Genomic DNA, 15,175 nt, shown 5'->3' with positions numbered 1-15,175 from the left:
CCTTGTATCCTTTTCCCTCTCGCTCTCATCCAACACTTCCCACACTGCCCCTACTCGGATGGTATCGCGCCGTCCCAACCTTCGCTCTCTCTCCCCCGCTACTCTCTCCTCTTCCATCCTATCATCTCTTCCCTCTGCTCAAACCTTCTCCAACCTATCTCCTGATTCTGCCTCCTCAACCCTCCTCTCCTCCCTTTCTGCATCCTTTGACTCTCTATGTCCCCTATCCTCCAGGCCGGCTCGGTCCTCCCCTCCCGCTCCTTGGCTCGACGACTCATTGCGAGCTCACAGAACAGGGCTCCGGGCAGCCGAGCGGAAATGGAGGAAAACTCGCCTTCCTGCGGACCTGGCATCCTTTCACTTCCTCCTCTCTACATTTTCCTCTTCTCTCTCTGCTGCTAAAGCCACTTTCTACCACTCTAAATTCCAAGCATCTGCCTCTATCCCTAGGAAGCTCTTTGCCACCTTCTCCTCCCTCCTGAATCCTCCTCCCCCTCCCCCCCCTCCTCCCTCTCTGCAGATGACTTCGTCAACCATTTTGAAAAGAAGGTCGACGACATCCGATCCTCGTTTGCTAAGTCAAACGACACCGCTGGTTCTGCTCACACTGCCCTACCCTGTGCTCTGACCTCTTTCTCCCCTCTCTCTCCAGATGAAATCTCGCGTCTTGTGACGGCCGGCCGCCCAACAACCTGCCCGCTTGACCCTATCCCCTCCTCTCTTCTCCAGACCATTTCCGGAGACCTTCTCCCTTACCTCACCTCGCTCATCAACTCATCCCTGACCGCTGGCTACGTCCCTTCCGTCTTCAAGAGAGCGAGAGTTGCACCCCTTCTGAAAAAACCTACACTCGATCCCTCCGATGTCAACAACTACAGACCAGTATCCCTTCTTTCTTTTCTCTCCAAAACTCTTGAACGTGCCGTCCTTGGCCAGCTCTCCCGCTATCTCTCTCAGAATGACCTTCTTGATCCATATCAGTCAGGTTTCAAGACTAGTCATTCAACTGAGACTGCTCTTCTCTGTATCACGGAGGCGCTCCGCACTGCTAAAGCTAACTCTCTCTCCTCTGCTCTCATCCTTCTAGACCTATCGGCTGCCTTCGATACTGTGAACCATCAGATCCTCCTCTCCACCCTCTCCGAGTTGGGCATCTCCGGCGCGGCCCATGCTTGGATTGCGTCCTACCTGACAGGTCGCTCCTACCAGGTGGCGTGGCGAGAATCCGTCTCCACACCACGTGCTCTCACCACTGGTGTCCCCCAGGGCTCTGTTCTAGGCCCTCTCCTATTCTCGCTATACACCAAGTCACTTGGCTCTGTCATAACCTCACATGGTCTCTCCTATCATTGCTATGCAGACGACACACAATTAATCTTCTCCTTTCCCCCTTCTGATGACCAGGTGGCGAATCGCATCTCTGCATGTCTGGCAGACATATCAGTGTGGATGACGGATCACCACCTCAAGCTGAACCTCGGCAAGACGGAGCTGCTCTTCCTCCCGGGAAGGACTGCCCGTTCCATGATCTCGCCATCACGGTTGACAACTCCATTGTGTCCTCCTCCCAGAGCGCTAAGAACCTTGGCGTGATCCTGGACAACACCCTGTCGTTCTCAACTAACATCAAGGCGGTGGCCCGTTCCTGTAGGTTCATGCTCTACAACATCCGCAGAGTACGACCCTGCCTCACACAGGAAGCGGCGCAGGTCCTAATCCAGGCACTTGTCATCTCCCGTCTGGATTACTGCAACTCGCTGTTGGCTGGGCTCCCTGCCTGTGCCATTAAACCCCTACAACTCATCCAGAACGCCGCAGCCCGTCTGGTGTTCAACCTTCCCAAGTTCTCTCACGTCACCCCGCTCCTCCGCTCTCTCCACTGGCTTCCAGTTGAAGCTTGCATCCGCTACAAGACCATGGTGCTTGCCTACGGAGCTGTGAGGGAACGGCACCTCAGTACCTCCAGGCTCTGATCAGGCCCTACACCCAAACAAGGGCACTGCGTTCATCCACCTCTGGCCTGCTCGCCTCCCTACCACTGAGGAAGTACAGTTCCCGCTCAGCCCAGTCAAAACTGTTCGCTGCTCTGGCCCCCCAATGGTGGAACAAACTCCCTCACGACGCCAGGACAGCGGAGTCAATCACCACCTTCCGGAGACACCTGAAACCCCACCTCTTTAAGGAATACCTAGGATAGGATAAAGTAATCCCTCTCACCCCCCTTAAAAAGATTTAGATGCACTACTGTTCCACTGGATGTCATAAGGTGAATGCACCAATTTGTAAGTCGCTCTGGATAAGAGCGTCTGCTAAATGACTTAAATGTAAATGTAAATGTCTCTAATACATGTCTCTACTCTACTACATATCCCACTACATGTTTATACACATCTCTACATCTCTCTACTACATCTCTCTACTACATCTTTCTACTCTACTACATATCTCTTCTACATGTCTCTACTCTACTACATATCCCACTACATCTTTCTACATATCTCTACATCTCCCCACTCTACATTTATATCTCTGCTCTCCATCTCTCAATCTCTTCACCTCTACATATCTCTATTCTCCATCTTACTCTACTCTAGATCTGTCTCTACAGCTCTCTCTACTCTACATCTCTCTCTACTCTACTACATCTCTCTACTCTACTACATCTCTCTATTACATCTCCCACTACATCTTTCTACATATCGCTTCATCTCTCTACATCTCCCTACTCTACAACATTGTTCTACATCTCTCCACTCTACATCTATCTCCATCTATCCATCTCTCTGCTTTACATCTCTGCTCTACATCTCTACATCTCTCTATTCTCAATCTCTCCACTTTACATCTTACCCAAATCTACATCTCTACTCTACAGCTGTCTACTATACATCTCTCTACTACATCACTCTACTCTACTACATATTTCTTCTACATCACTCTACTCTACTACATCTCCCACTAAATCTGTCTACATATCTATACTCTACTACATCTCTCTACTCTACATATCTCTACTATATTTCCCTTCATCTCTCTACCATCTCTCTACATCATCGTTCTACATTCTCCACTCTACATCTATCTCCAACTATCCATCTCTCTGCTCTACCTACCTGCTCTACATCTCTCCACTCTACAGCTCTCCTCTCTACTACATATTTATTCTACATCACTCTACTCTACTACATGTCTCTACTCTACTACATCTCCCACTACATCTTTCTATACATCTCTACATCTCTCTCTACTCCACATCTCTCTACTTTACATATCTCTACTCTACATATCCCTACATATATCTACCCTACATCACTCTACATCACCAACATCTCTCTACTTCAAATCTCTCCACTCTGCATTTATCTCCATCTCTCTACTCTACATCTCTCTTTAATCTACTACATCACTCTACATCTCTCTACTCTACTACATCTCCCACTATATATCTCTACTCTACAACATCATTCTACATCTCTCCACTCTACATCTATCTCCATCTATCCATCTCTCTGCTCTACAACTCGACTCTACATCACTCTCCATCTCTCTATTCACCATCTCTCCACTCTACATCTCACTACTCTACTACATATTTATACTGTACAACATATCCAAGATGGTGTAGCAGTGCAGACGTGGTTTGTCGTCCTCTCGTTTACTTATTGTATTTTTCGTCTTTTTTTGTATATATATTTCAATTTATTTTCAATCTCTTTTAAATTTTAAATGAATATACCTTCCGGTAACCTGCCTCACCCAGTGTGACACGGATCCGCTACTGTTTAGACCTTTTAGCCAGAACCTCCGTTAGAAGTTAGCCATCAGAAGCTAACCAGCAAATTAGCTACTAACTATTTAGTCATTGTTAGCCACTGCTAGCGGCTTTTACCTTCTGCACAGACACCAGCCTTTTTAGCCTGGATAATACTTGCCAGCCTGCCAGTATCAGACTGTTTTCTCCACTACAACGCCGGATTCCTGCCGTAAACCATGGACCAATATTCCTGATCATCACAACTAGCTAGCTGCCACTGAGTGACCCAGCCCTGAAGCTAGCCCTGAGCCAGGCCCACCTCCCGGCCTACTCTGTGATTACTCGGCTACTCAGCCGATGCCTCCGGGACTCTACCCCCAACATGGCTAGAATCCACTACTCAACCGGATCCTTGCCGTATGCTCTGGACCTTTGCATCGGATCATCGCTGCTAGCTAGCTGCTACCGAGTGGCTATAATGGCTAACGCACCTGAAGAAGCTAGCACCAGTTAGCCGCCAGCCAGGCGCATCTCCTGGCTAGCAAAAAAAATTACTACAACTACAATACCTCTTTCGCCATTTAGCCCGGACCCTATGTCGACACGGCGCCCCGCCGTACCACCACGACTGGCCTGCCGAAGTAACTCTATCCGCTGTGCCCTCAACCGGCCTTTGCCGGACGTCGGAGTAGATGCTTCTGCTTACCCCAGCCTGCTAACTTTAAACACTGTGTCTCCCACATGCTAGCACAGTAACGACTACTGGCCGGGGGCTCCGCGGCTTCCCTGTTCCATCTATTGCTGTTCATTGGACTCTATGATCACTTGGCTACATAGTTGATGATTGCTGGACTGTTCATTTATCACGGTACTCCATTTTGTTTATTTTTTTGTTTTTCTGTTGGCCCCAGCCTCGATCTCAGGCCCTGTGTGTAGTTATCCGACCCTCTCTGCCCATTCATCGCCATTTTACCTCTTGTTGTCTTAGGTGTCTAGCTGTTGTTGTCTTAATCATTGTTGTCATTGCTAGCTCTACCAATCAACACCTGTGATTGCTTTATGTCGCTCTCTCATGTCAATATGCCTTGTACACTTTTGTTTAGGATAGTTATCATTGTTTTAGTTTACTGTGGAGACCCTAGTCCCACTCAACATGCCTCAGATACCTCCTTTGTCCCATCTCCCACACATTCGGTGACCTCACCCAGCATAACTATCCCATCCAGAGATGCAACCTCTCTTATCATCACAAGGTTCCTGGGCTTACCTCCACTGTACCCGTACCCCAACATACCCCTGTCGGTACATTATGCCCTAAATATATTCTACCACACCCAGAAATCGGCACCTTTTATTCCCTGTCCCCAACGCACTAGACGACCAGTTTTGATAGCCTTTAGCCGTACCCTCATCCTACCCCTCTGTTCCTCGGTAGATGTGTAGGATAACCCAGGCCCTGCGTTTCCCCAGGCACTCTCATTTGTTTACTTCTGTAACCGAAAAAGCCTTGGTTTCATGCATTCAACCAATCGCTGCCCGCACCCGCCTGCGCGACAAGCATCAGAACTCTGGACGGTTCTGACTTAGAATAATTGCACAACTACAAATACCTAGGTATCTGGCTAGACTGTAAACTCTCCTTCCAGACTCATATTAAACATCTCCAATCCAAAATTAAATCTAGAATCAGCTTCCTATTTCACAACAAAGCCTCCTTTACTCACGCCACCAAACATACCCTCATAAAATTGACCATCCTACCGATCCTAGACTTCGGCGATGTCGTTTACAAAATAGCTTCCGATACTCTACTCAGCAAACTGGATGCAGTTTATCACAGTGCCATCCGTTTTGTCACCAAAGCCCCTTATACCACTCACCACTGCGACCTGTACACTCTAGTCGGCTGGCCCTCGCTACATATTCGTCGCCAGACACACTGGCTCCAGGTTATCTATAAGTCTCTGCTAGGTAAAGCTCCACCTTATCTCAGCTCACTGGGATAACAACACCCATCCATAGCACATGCTCCAGCAGGTATATCTCACTGGTCATCCCCAAAGCCAACACCTCCTTTGGCCGCCTTTCCTTCCTGTTCTCTGCTGCCAATGACTGGAACGAATTGCAAAAATCGCTGAAGCTGGAGACTTATATTTCCCACACTTACTTTAAACATCAGCTATCTGAGCAGCTAACTGATCGCTGCAGATGTACATAGCCCATCTGTAAATAGCCCACCCAACTAACTCATCCCCCTGTTTTTATTTACTTTTCTGCTCTTTTGCACACCAGTTTTTCAACTTGCACATCACCATCTGCTCATGTATCACTCCAGTGTTAGTTTGCTAAATTGTAATTACTTCGCACCTATGGCCAATTTATAGCCTTACCCCCTCACGCCATTTGCACACACTGTATATAGACTTTCTTTTTTTCTATTGTGTTATTGACTGTACGCTTGTTTTTTCCATGTGTAACTCTGTGTTGTTGTTTGTGTCGCACTGCTTTGCTTTATCTTGGCCAGGTCGCAGTTGTAAATGAGAACATGTTCTCATTTAGCTTACCTGGTTAAATAAAGGTGAAATAAAACAAAAATCATACTCTACTATATCTCTCTGTTCTACTCCATCTCCCAATACATCTTTCTAGATATCTCCACATCCTTCTCTACGCTACATACTGTATCTCTCCATCTCTCTACTCTACATAACTCTAGATATCTCTATTCTACACCTTTCCATTTCTCTACTCTACATCACTCTCCACTTTACATCTCCCTACCCTAAATCTCTCTACTACCTCTCTACATAGCTCCAATACATCTCTTCACTCTACATCTCTCTACGTCTGTACTCTACCTCTCTACGTCTCTCTACTCTACATCACTCTCCACTTTACATCTCCCTACCCTAAATCTCTCTACTACCTCTCTACATAGCTCCAATACATCTCTTCACTCTACATCTCTCTCTAGCAGACGTCTGTACTCTACCTCTCTACGTCTCTCTACTCTACATCACTCTCCACTTTACATCTCCCTACCCTAAATCTCTCTACTACCTCTCTACATAGCTCCAATACATCTCTTCACTCTACATCTCTCTACGTCTGTACTCTACCTCTCTACGTCTCTCTACTCTACATCACTCTCCACTTTACATCTCCCTACCCTAAATCTCTCTACTACCTCTCTACATAGCTCCAATACATCTCTTCACTCTACATCTCTCTACGTCTGTACACTACCTCTCTACATCTCTATAATCTACATCTCTTTCCACTATATATTTCTACATCTCTACACATCTCTCTACTGCCTATTGCTACTCTACATCTCTCCACTACATCTTTCTACTCTACATCTCTCAACTACATTTTTACAATCTATATCTCTCCACTCCACATATCTCTACTCTACATCTCTCTCTACATCTCACTCCGCTCTACATCTCTCCACATATATCCCTCTCTCTATACTACATCCCTCTCTTCTCTACATCTCTCTACTCTACAGTGGCTTGCAAAAGTATTCACCCCCCTTGGCATTTTTTCGTATTTTGTTGCCTTACAACCTGGAATTAAAATGGATTTTGGAGGGTTTCTACTCTATTGCTGTCTCTACATCTTCCACTACATCTCTTTCTACATGTCTGTACATCTCTTTACATGTCTTTACATATCTCTTCTCTACATGTCTTTACATATCTCACTCTGCATGTCTGTACATCTCTACATCCGTATCATTTGACCTGGAATTAAAATGGATTTTGGAGGGTTTGTATCATTTGATTTACACAACATATGTATCTCTTCTCTAAATGTCTTTACATATATCTACTCTACATGTCTGTACATATCTCTTCTCTACATGCCTTTACATATCTCTACTCTACATGTCTGTACATATCTCTTCTCTACATCTCTCTACATGTCTGTACATATCTCTACTCTACATGTCTGTAGATATCTTCTCTCAATCTCTACATGCCTTTACATATCTCTACTCTACATGTCTTTACATATCTCTACTCTACAAATCTCTACATCTCTCTACTCTACATGTATCTACTCTACATGTCTTTACATATCTCTACTCTGCATGTCTGTACATATCTCTACTCTACATCTCTTCTCTACATGTCTGTACATCTCTTTACATGTCTTTACATATCTCTTCTCTACATGTCTTTACATATCTCTACTCTGCATGTCTGTACATCTCTCTACATGTCTGTACATATCTCTACTCTATATCTCTCTACATGTCTGTACATATCTCCTCTCTACATCTCTCTACATGTCTGTACATATCTCTTCTCTACATCTCTCTACATGTCTGTACATATCTCTTCTCTACATCTCTACATGTCTGTACATATCTCTTCTCTATATCTCTCTACATGTCTGTACATCTCTCTACATGTCTGTACATATCTCTACTCTATATCTCTCTACATGTCTGTACATATCTCTTCTCTACATCTCTCTACATGTCTGTACATATCTCTTCTCTACATCTCTACATGTCTGTACATTTCTCTACATATATTTTCTCTCCATCTCTACATGTCTGTACATATCTCTACATGTCTTTACAAATCTCTACTCTATATGTCTTTACATTTCTCTTCTCTATATGTCTTTACAAATCTCTACATGTCTGTACATATCTCTTCTCTACATCTCTCTACATGTCTGTACATATCTCTACTCTACATCTCTCTTCTCTACATGTCTGCACATATCTCTTCTCTACATGACTTTACATATCTCTACTCTACATGTATGTACATCTCTCTACATGTCTTTACATATCTCTACTCTACAAATCTCTACATCTCTCTACTCTACATGTCTGTACATCTCTCTACTCTACATCTCTCTATATGTCTGTACATCTCTCTTCTCTACATGTCTGTACATCTCTCTACTCTACATCTCTCTACATGTCTTTACATATCTCTACTCTACATATCTCGACATCTCTCTACTCTACATGTCTGTACATTTCTCTACTCGACATGTCTGTACATCTCTCTTCTCTACATGTCTGTACATCTATCTACTCTACATCTATATACATCTCTCTACTCTACATGTCAGTACTACATATCTCTACTATACATGTCTCTAGATTTCTCTTCTCTACATGTCTTTACATATCTCTACTCTACATGTCTGTACATCTCTTCTCTAAATCTCTCTACATGTCTGTACATATCTCTACTCCACATGTCTGTAGATATCTCTAATCTACATCTCTCTACATGTCTGTACCTATCTCTTCTCTACATGTCTTTACATATCTCTACTCTACATCTCTCTACATGTCTGTACATATCTCTACTCTACATATCTCGACATCTCTCTACTCTACATGTCTGTACATCTCTCTACTCTACATCTCTACATGTCTGTACATCTCTCTATATGTCTGTACATCTCTCTACTCTACATGTCTGTACATCTCTCTACATGTCTGTACATCTCTCTACTCTACATCTCTCTACTCTACATGTCTGTACATCTCTCTACTCTACATGGCTGTACATCTCTCTACTCTTCTTGTCTGTACATCTCTCTACTCTACATGTCTGTACATCTCTCTACTCTACATCTCTCTACTCTACATGTCTGTACATCTCTCTACAGTACTTGGCCCATCAACAGGTGAAGTAATCTCTATTATACATTTTCACTAGTCTAGCCCCTTAGTGTCCCCTAGTGTACATTTATTTATGTTCATTCTATGAAGGGATCCTATCTCTGATTTGGTAGCCCATATATTTGTTTATGAACAGAAACTTATTGAAATTGTGATTTATTTATTTTGTCCAGGGACTGTTTAGTATACATTTCACAAATTGTTTGAACATAGCCTGTCGAGTTTCTACTCTTCTACTCTAATTCATTTTTCTCCGAGCTAAATTAAATAGTGCAATATTTCTCTACAATTTTACAGGAATCAAAAGCACACAGACAACAACAACTGGAAATAACCCATTGGCAAGCAGCTAAACCAGTGCATGCTGAAGGAATCCACAGGGCATTAGACATCTCAAATAAAAATCAACTGCTTCCTCATGAGTACAATTGCTATTTTCACAGTTGGCTTATAACAAAAAAAATACTTGTAATTTGTAACACACTATAGGTTCTAGAGCAAGTCCTATGAGTTATTTTCAGAATAACCAGATCATATTACCAACACTCACTTATGAAAATTGGCACTAACGCTGGAGCAGTAGTAGCTGTCAGAATCATAGTATGTATTTTTATCAGTGAGCAGAGCCCATGTGCTACAATATCACCTATTATGACACACAACACACATGGCTAAAATCACACTGAACATGAAGCGCTCCTTGTCTCTTTCCCTTCCTGCTCCAATGGAAGACCCAGCATGCCAATGTTAGTAGAACACTAGAACACAGGTCCCATAGGTCCCCCTGCCATTGTTAATGTAGTCTGGAGCCTGCCGCAGCCAGCTCTTAAAACAGGCCTCGTCGTCACTGGAAAGAGCTCCACTGAGTCATACTGGTGCTCTGTGGTCATTTGAACCCGTCACGGGCTTTAAGGTATGAAACATAAGTCTTGTGTTTGCTCTCTGACTTTGAAGATCAGTGAAATACACCTTTACAGTTCTCATGTCCAGGGGGCAGAGAGTAAGAATGTTATAGTGATCAGAGGTGATGTGGTGTTGGCTTTGAACATGTGTCCAAATTAATAGTAGCTACATTATGAAGTGAGAGTAATCAGAATGAATCAACTCTACAAGGTTGCTTAAAGTCAATGTCCTCACAAAACCACTTACGACTCCATTATGTTACGGTCTCTGTGCCAAAACAAGACAAACAGTTATAAATAACATGGTCCCTTCCCTGAGTATTCCCTCCAATAACATTTTTCAGATAATAAGTTACTGTATATCCAGTCAGTAGTGTCCCTCTGGCCCTGCCCTCTAAGCCAAGTCATTGGTAACAGTGCCTCCACTCCTGATGACAACAGAAAAAACTAAGGCAATGGTGAACGGCTGGAGGATTGCTAGAGTACATGAATGAGCAGGCTACTGAATCAGTGACCATGGCTTTCATTGATGCTCTCTATTTCTGGAGCAACCTCCAGTCCTGAAACAATACCAGCTGTGCACAATGATGTAGCTATGGCTGGGCCAGATAGCATCTGTGTTAAGTCTAACCACTAATGGTCAATCTGGCTGCTGTGGCTAAAGCCTAGCTGGGCTAATAGCATTGTTACATTAGCCACAGCATTAATGTCTAGCTAGAATTGTGTCTAAACAAACAGTTGCTCTGGCTGACTGTGCCTGGAGGTCTGTGAAGGTGTTAGCAGCTGTGCTAATAGTTGTGCTGGTGTCAGGCCTAATAGAGGGCTAGGCTAATCGGGCCAGTGATTGTGGGGAAGTGATGACAGGCAAAGCTGTTCCTGTTCCTCAACAGTTTGGACATCAGGAAAAATAGATCATCATTACCTGTCTGGGAGGCACGGGGCCCAGGGGAACTCTGGCTAAACAGACTGCCCTCTTCCCTCCCATAGAGTACAACCACACAGGTAGTGACCACCACCGCTGCTGCTACCACCACCATCACCAACACATCCACCACCTCCACTGCTGCTGCCGCCACCATCACCAACACATCCACCACCACTGTCACCAACACATCCACCACCTCCACTGCTGCCGCCACCATCACCACCGCTGCTGCTGCCGCCACCACCATCACCAACACATCCACCACCACTGTCACCAACACATCCACCACCTCCACTGCTGCCGCCACCATCACCACCGCTGCTGCTGCCGCCACCACCATCACCAACACATCCACCACCACTGTCACCAACACATCCACCACCCCCACTGCTGCCGCCACCATCACCACCACTGCTGCTGCTTCCGCCACCATCACCAACACATCCACCACCACTGTCACCGCCACCATCACCAACACATCCACCACCACTGCTGCCGACACCATCACCAATACCTCCACCACCGCTGCCACCGCCACCAAAACCTCCACCACAATCACCTCCCCCACCACTACCTCCTCCTCCACCACCACCACAACCTCCTCCACCACCACCGCCTCCATAGCCTCCACCACCATCGCCTCCACCACCATCACCTCCACCATCTCCACCACCTCCACCACCACCAGCACTCCCTCCACCACCATCACCTCCACCGCCTCAATTATCACCACCATAACCACCATCACCTCCGCCACCATCTCCTGCTCCAACACCACTATCACCTCCACCATCCCCACATCCACAACCATCACCTCCACCATCATCACCTCCATCATCATCACATCCATCCCCTCCAAAATATACAGATTGTAAGATATTTGGCGAAATAGACAGACATGCCTATATTGTGGAAGGCGAGTTGGTACCACGGTGCTCAATAGAACTAATAGGAGCTGGCAGGGTGAAAAATTCACTAAAATAAGGCCTGTTTCTTCGCGATTAATTCAAAACGACGGCAAGCTTGACTGCCGTTGCAAGGCCAGAACGCTAAAATCAACCCTACTACTTGGCCCAAACGTCCAGTGTGCGCTCTGAGAGCGAAATGGTCTGAATTTACAAACTGACCATTTTTCTCTGAATGGAAACACCATAACATTAATTAAATGAATTAAGCCACATTTCTTAAAATCAATCCCATATACTATGTTATTACAAAAAAGGTTTTAAATTCTCTGGTAATGCCAAAACGGAATACTTTCAAATGCTTCTCAAAGATGCTCTTTGGTGGTCAAACTAGCAATAACTTGCAGTAACAGAAGAAATGGCAGAGAATTAAATGACGTGCCACAGAATGCTGCAGCAGCACGGAGGGTGTGCCGCAGTATGACACAACTTTTAAAGGAGGAACCTCTGCTATGGGTGTACTTCAACATCAAACAGTGACCTGGGTTCTGGGATCCTGCAACACCGGCTAGCCATACCGCGCCTCAGAGGAATGTTTCACATTGTATTAGGCTGATTTACCCCTAAACCCCTCCTTTCTCCTAGCCAGCGTTGGTCCCAGCTCTAACTGTGATCCCTGTGGGATGAACAGGAGATATGAATATGAATAAGTGTGTGACAGCTGGCTGGCCTCTTGTGAGGGGCTCCTGGATAAAAGCCTCCCCTATACTGAGGCCCTTGCGGGCCCATCCTAACCAAACACTGTTCTTTTGTCTCAGCTGTCAATCACCGTCAGCCACCAACGGCTGCCACAACTTGGGGGGACAGGAAGGGGCCTGGCGTGTCCCAAATCGGATCTTGCTATGCAATACTAGTTGTGTGTGTGTGTGTTGTGTGGGTGGTAGGGGAATGCAAGTTGGAAATCTGCAATTCTAAAACACAATTAAACCCATGTGCACAAAGCATTCTAAGAGCCGTACACCTTAATTAAAGGCAACAATGTTCCCCTTCTCCCTTCCCTCTGTCTCTCTCCCCCCATTCCCTTCTGTCTTTTTGGGGCCTGGGCTGCTGTGAAAATATTTACCCAGGGAGGGTTCACTGCTGGAGGGGCTGCTCCCCTCCCACCACCCCACATAATCAGTCTAAATACATTATCCACTTATTGGAGATGAGCAGCGATGCTGGAGGGGATGTGCGGTCTGCGTAACATAGCTACGGTTATGGGCGCCAGTATGACAGGGTAATGAATTTCTGCTCTGAGCGCCCGGAGAGGAGGAATGACTGCCCAAAGGAAGAGTCGCTAATCAGACACCCGGAGAGGAGGAATGACTGCCCAAAGGAAGAGTCGCTAATCAGACACCAGGAGAGGAGGAATGACTGCCCAAAGGAAGAGTCACTAATCAGACACCCAGAGAGGAGGAATGACTGCCCAAAGGAAGAGTCGCTAATCAGACACCCAGAGAGGAGGAATGACTGCCCAAAGGAAGAGTCACTAATCAGACACCCGGAGAGGAGGAATGACTGCCCAAAGGAAGAGTCGCTAATCAGACACCCGGAGAGGAGGAATGACTGCCCAAAGGAAGAGTCGCTAATCAGACACCCGGAGAGGAGGAATGACTGCCCAAAGGAAGAGTCGCTAATCAGACACCCGGAGAGGAGGAATGACTGCCCAAAGGAAGAGTCGCTAATCAGACACCCGGAGAGGAGGAATGACTGCCCAAAGGAAGAGTCGCTAATCAGACACCCGGAGAGGAGGAATGACTGCCCAAAGGAAGAGTCGCTAATCAGACACCAGGAGAGGAGGAATGACTGCCCAAAGGAAGAGTCGCTAATCAGACACCCGGAGAGGAGGAATGACTGCCCAAAGGAAGAGTCGTTAATCAGACACCCGGAGAGGAGGAATGACTGCCCAAAGGAAGAGTCGCTAATCAGACACCCGGATAGGAGGAATGACTGCCCAAAGGAAGAGTCACTAATCAGACACCCAGAGAGGAGGAATGACTGCCCAAAGGAAGAGTCACTAATCAGACACCCGGAGAGGAGGAATGACTGCCCGCTAACGGGATCGATATGACAACCAGCCAGTGAAAGTGCAGGGCTCCTAATTCAAACAACAGAAATCTCATGTTTAAAATTCCTCAAATATACAAGTATTTTACACCATTTTAAAGATAAACTTGTTAATCCCACCACAGTGTCCAATTTCAAAAAGGCTTTACGACTAAAGCACACCACACGATTATGTTAGGTCTGCACCTAGTCACAGAAAGACACATGTTGATGAAAATACAAGTGTTATGCATGGAACTTTAGATAAACTTCTCCTTAATGCAACCGCTGTGTGAGATTTAAAAAAAGCTTTACCGAAAAAGCTGAGTACGATGCTCAGACACAAAAACAAGCCATAAGGATATCCGCCATGTTGTGGAGTCAACAGAAGTCAGAAATAGCATTATAAATATTCACTTACCTTTGATGATCTTCATCAGAATGCACTCCCAGGAATCCCAGTTCCACAATAAATGTTTGATTTGTTCGATAAAGTCCATCATTTATGTCCAAATACCTCCTTTTTGTTCGCCCGTTTAGTGCACAATCCATACTCACGAGGCGCGGGCAAGTCCAGGCGTAAGTTCAGACAAAAAGTCAAATTACAGAAAAAACGTCAAACAAAGTATAGAATTAATCTTTAGGATGTTTTATCAGAAATCTTCAATGATGTTTCAACCGGAGAATTCCTTTGTCTTTAGAAATGCAATGGAATGCAGCTAACTCTCACGGCCACGCGCATGACTTAGCTCATGGCATTCTGCCAGACCTCTCAGTCAAACAGCTCTTATTCTCTCCTCATTCACAGTAGAAGCCTGAAACAAGGTTCTAAAGACTGTTGACATCTAGTGGAAGCCTTAGGAAGTGCAATATGACGTATATTCAATAGGCAACGACTTGAAAAACTACACACCTCAGATTTACCACTTCCTGGTT

This window comes from Oncorhynchus nerka, linkage group LG28, assembly GCF_034236695.1.
Source record: "Oncorhynchus nerka isolate Pitt River linkage group LG28, Oner_Uvic_2.0, whole genome shotgun sequence".
NCBI classification, from domain to species: domain Eukaryota; kingdom Metazoa; phylum Chordata; class Actinopteri; order Salmoniformes; family Salmonidae; genus Oncorhynchus; species Oncorhynchus nerka.
Note: the sequence above shows the minus strand (reverse complement) of the source record.